Source organism: Amblyomma mixtum, chromosome 3 (genome assembly GCF_055824585.1).
Source record: "Amblyomma mixtum isolate Tamu chromosome 3, ASM5582458v1, whole genome shotgun sequence".
Lineage (NCBI taxonomy): Eukaryota > Metazoa > Arthropoda > Arachnida > Ixodida > Ixodidae > Amblyomma > Amblyomma mixtum.
Genome location: NC_143014.1, coordinates 186,226,076 through 186,231,029, shown reverse-complemented (window position 1 = coordinate 186,231,029; position 4,954 = coordinate 186,226,076). Strand labels below are relative to the sequence as shown.

Sequence of the window (4,954 nt, the reverse complement as noted above, 5' to 3'; positions counted from 1 at the left end):
TCTGAATTCTTGTGCTATACTGACTCGCCGTCTGAGCTAGGCTTTGAAAAGGGGGGGTTGCTGGGCCATTTTTTTTTTCATTACCAGTGCGCAATCATACACGATCTTTTTTTTTTCTTTACATATCCGACAGACACGTGTCTGACAAGCTTTTTTGTCAGCAAATAAAGGTCCCCGCGACAGCTTCCGCAGTCCACTACATACATGTTCAAAAAGTATCCGAAGTGGCGCAAGTCCTGCTGTTACTCAGGCATTGCGCATAAGCGTCACAAGAAGAGCTCTCAATAGCTCACTGAAGTCACTGAGACGTGAAAAGAAATCAAAATATGAAGAAACTGGGACGGGACGACTCAAAATAGAGAGAGAGACGGCTGAAGTCTAAATGTAGGCAAATGAATCGTGTGAGAGCTACGCTGTTAGGATTTGCACACACACACACACAGATTAAGCGACAACGCGTCCGTGTAAATCCTAGCAGCGCGGTTCTACAATGAAAAGCTATGCCTACAATGAGAAGCTACCGGCGGGGATCCCTGGTTCGAGCCAGGGACCAGCAAGAATTTTTCAACTGCGAAGTTTCTGAGAAAGCAGCATAGCTTTCCTTTGTAGATATGGATTTGCTCAGGTGGGCGCTAATGAGTAATTACTGCCTAAATGAAGTCTACTGTACCTCGGAAGATTTAGTTAAATAAACTGAATTTGAAAATGTTTGTGGCCTTTCCGGTTCATACCCAAAATACGAAGGGCACAGTTAACGGTTCTACTGAACAGAGCATGGATTTTATAGCGGGAAATTTGTAATGTATAAAAGAATTCTTAAAAAATGGCGTTTTCTTTTTTTTTTAATGAGGCATAGTAACGCAGAAAGAATGCTGCAGGACGTTTTCAAATTTTCGCAGGTCTGAATGCTCATTATAAGGCACTCCAACTGAGCTTTATTTTCCGGGCATGCAATTCAATTCCTGCGGAGGGCACAGAAAAAGTTAAGACTGCATAGCTCATGCAAGTGACGTTTGTTTAAGCTCTTCACTCTGCCATCTGGCATGTCGGAAGGTCTAACTGAAGATATCAAACCCGGAACGTTTCACTATCTCTACGGTGAGCGCAATGCATTCGAGAAATAAATAACCATGACTGTACAGTTGAGGATTCCACCAGATTAGTTTAAGTTACCTGGGATTCTCATGGAAGTCCCAATACACTGAAGGTATTGCCTGTCACCCTCATGGATGTGCTGCCGCTTGAGATGAACTCTCCGCACTCCTGCATTGGTCATGTCAATCCAGGCAAACGTGCATAAGTTGCTTTTATTCTGGCAAAAGGATCACCGTCTTGCTGATGGGGGCGAAGTAGCATAGCATCGCTGGCAGCTAATGACAATGAGAGGGATGTGTTCGTGATTGAAATTTTTAAGAACATTTAAATAGAGAATAAATGCATAGTCCTAGGGTTATCAAGCGAAATGCTGAATACGAGAAACCTAAAGCACGAAAAGTTCCATGAGCTACGTAGGGGATAGTTTCTTGTTTTTTGCAACCCTCATTTTTTTCTCCACTATAAAATTCCAGTCCCCTCCGTTTTATTTCGATGGTCATCCACATTTAGGTGGCTACTGCGGGGTAGGTTACTGCAGTTCCCAGGCAGCTTACGGTGAAATGGCCAGTAACAGGCACAATGCTACCATCAAGTGCAGCTTTTGTGCTTACATCTGCTGCCTTTTTCTCTTTCGAATCCTGTATTAGGCGTTACGGTCTGTTTTCAGATAACCTTTCTCGCTCCCTTTTCTTTGTTTTTTTTTTTTGTGACCTCCGTTGCCTTTTCCGACACTCGGGATGGATTTGCCAAGCTCCAAAGCACGTTAATGTAACCGAAGTGGCCTCTTTCTTGGATCCACAGTGATGCCATGCTTTATCCCAGCTTCATCGTAGGCTCTCACTGCTACAGAAAGGGCATGTTACGCCGTAATTCGTGTGACCACTGCGCTCTGGTTTTCTACTGCAATGCTTCTGTGATTGTGCCAATCACACTGTCAACCTGCTCGGCTGTGTACCTGTCTCGGCTATAACGAAACTCCCCCCCCCCCCCCCCCCCTTATCCTATGAATAAAAGTGTTCTTGCAGCAACAGCTCATCTTAGGTCAACAGTACAGGAAGATCACAGATTTGACAGCAGATGTTCTTATAGCAGACTTTATTCTGGAATAAACGAGCTTTATTATCGCAATCTGAAATGTTAGCATTGAGTTGCGCACATCGTTACGTAATCGGGGACTCTGACTTTTCCCCTAATGTGCGCGCTAGCAGAATATGTCCCAACCAAATTTCTAAGTAATTCCTCGAGTTTAAGCGTTTCTCTACCCTCTTTTGTCGAGCGTCTACAGAAGGGCGTTATGGACGAAGGACGGAAGATTTATGGCTGTTCCCACTTAACGTGGTTAAAAACACATACTCTGCCAAATGAATGCATCCTATTTTCTGAAGTGCATTTTCACCGGCGAAACCATTGCCTAACTCCGGCGCTACCGACCCAGTGACTGCGTGCTGTCTGCCTCGCCGTTTCAGTCGAGGCAAATTGCCTATATCCTTCGGTGCGGCCGGTTCTTTCTTTGTTTCTTCACATCTTTTTTTTTACATGCTTTTTTTTCTTATTTCGTGGAAATACTGCGTACTCGATCCCCCTTGCTTTTTCGTTCCAATTTCTCCCTGACAGGGCCCCACAACTTGCGCTTAGTTTTCTTCCTGGACCACTGCTCAGTCTGGAAAGGTAGGGTAGGAAAGACAATATGAATATAACTCAAAACAAGAGAAAATAAAAATATTCTTCCCTAGACAGCAGCAGAAAAGGAGGTCCTCCAAAGGCAAGCTTGGAAAGCTATCGCACCGGGACATGCGGTGAATTGAGGCGCACTCTTGCATTCTACTCAGGCCCCCGAGGACCTACTTTCGTTTTTAAAGGCGGCAGAGGGAGAGGGGTACTGGGGGGACCAAAAAAGGATTGGAAAGGACGAAAGGCACGGTCCTTCTCGCTGAATACGCATGCTGTACGTGCAATAAGTGTGTAAATGCTGCAATTGTGGCAGAAACGGAAATTTAACGGCACACATAAGGTGCCGTTAAATTCAATTTAGCGTTGAGTAGAGCAAGTGTGTGGAAACACGGAACGAGTCTCTGGAGGCTAAAATGCGATCAGCGCCAAGCTGCGGGGGAGTGACCTAAAACGAGACCCATACTCAAGTGGGATTTGTCGACGACATCTGTGCTCTATTTCGCTTTGCGAAGTGATGACGGCCGAACTTCACAACTGCTGCCACGATGCGTTCTTGAAAGAAAACCGCGCTTTCTGTCTCGTAATTAAATAGAGCGCTGTTGCAGTCGGAGGCACAAATACACACACACAAAACACCGAACTGTCATGATACATGCTCAGCGTTTCTGTACGTCAGCAACTAGCGCCATTTGCTGACCACCAGTAGCGACAGCTGCGTAACGCGGTAGGGTTATTTTAAACTTGTAATCTAAAAAAAAAATCCAAAGAGTCTCTAGAGATTATGCGCGATCATGGTGGTGATCATGGTCAACTCTTCCTCATCGCGGCAAAATTTTACCTATAAAATACTTCCTGAGCTCGCACCAACCATTTCCGACGGCCATACAAAATCAATGGGATACCAAACATTCAGCCGCCGCGGTGGCTCAGTGGTTATGGTGCTCGGCTGCTGACCCGAAAGACGCGGGTTCGAATCCCGGCCGCGGCGGTTGAATTTCTTTGGAGGAGAAATTCTAGAGGCCCGTGTACTGTGCGATGTCAGTGCACGTTAAAGAATCCCAGGTGGTCGAAATTTCCGGAGCCCTCCACTACGGCGTCTCTCATAGCCTTAGTCGCTTTGGGACGTTAAACCCCATAAACCAACCAAACCAACCAACCAAACATTCAAAACTCCCGCGCTGATTTTGAATGTCCAGCGCCATGCGGCGCATCGTGGCAGCTGTCAGAACTAGCGTTAGTCCAGATTTCCTCGGCTTGGTTTGTTTCTTTAGCATTCCAGTACTACTTCGTAGAAACACTCGTTTGAGCACAACAAAGCTAATGCGAACAATTAAGTAGACGGCCAATCAGCTCTTAGTTCTGGTCCGAGTAAAACATAAGTCGTTCGCAAGCACGGCGCACAATATTCCTTTGACATCTTCGTGCGTACTGCCATCTCCTAAAGTTACAGGAAACGCCACTGTAGGTGCAAGATGAACTCATGTTAATATAAAAAGAACAGCGCTTCAGACGTGGACTAATAAACATAAGAAAAAAAGAAAACGCACGCTAAGCATCAATTTTGTTATTTCATCAAACATCAGTGAGTTGATGTTTACCGTGCGGCGTGTCTTCTTAACTCTCTTAGTCCATGTCCGAGGTGAACTAGCCTCCTTTTCCGCCTTGACTGCGCTCAGGACAGATACTTGAAACCATAATGTCCTAACCCGTCCCGCAGTCGTTGTCACCATTTTCTCAGGCTGAAACGTCGTAAATGTTGCAACATATATAGCTTCAAGTTCCAACTTCCCTAGCTGGTAAACCATTTACGATCGAAGACCGGCAGTGCCACACTTGAAAGCACCCAAGCTACGAAAAACAAAAAAGCCACCGCAGAAAACAAGCGGTCAGGCCGGACACAAGCGATAGCTGACTGTTCTAAATCAGATTTAGAATTTCGCAGCGCACACAGAGCATGCAAAGAATCGACAAGTTCTGGAACTTGTCGCGAGTCGGCAGCAAGTGAGAGACTCATTGGCGCGGACTGCGGCGTCACAGATGAACCTGTCACAGGGCTTATAGTCCGATCACGTCCGCGATACTTGTCTCCGGGGTGTCGCGAGGGAACGCAGAGAACTCTATCCGTCGTGGAAGAAAATTGGCCCGAGCAACTTGAGCACCGGCGGCGGGTGTATATGTGCAAAGTGTA

General features: G+C 46.0%; 1 non-coding gene across 1 annotated transcript; it reads left to right on the top strand.

The window, feature by feature from the left end:
- The first annotated feature begins 3,681 nt into the window (after positions 1-3,681).
- TRNAS-GCU (transfer RNA serine (anticodon GCU)) lies at positions 3,682-3,754 on the top strand. The gene has a single exon. It is a non-coding gene; the product is annotated as a tRNA-Ser (tRNA).
- Positions 3,755-4,954: the final 1,200 nt, after the last annotated feature.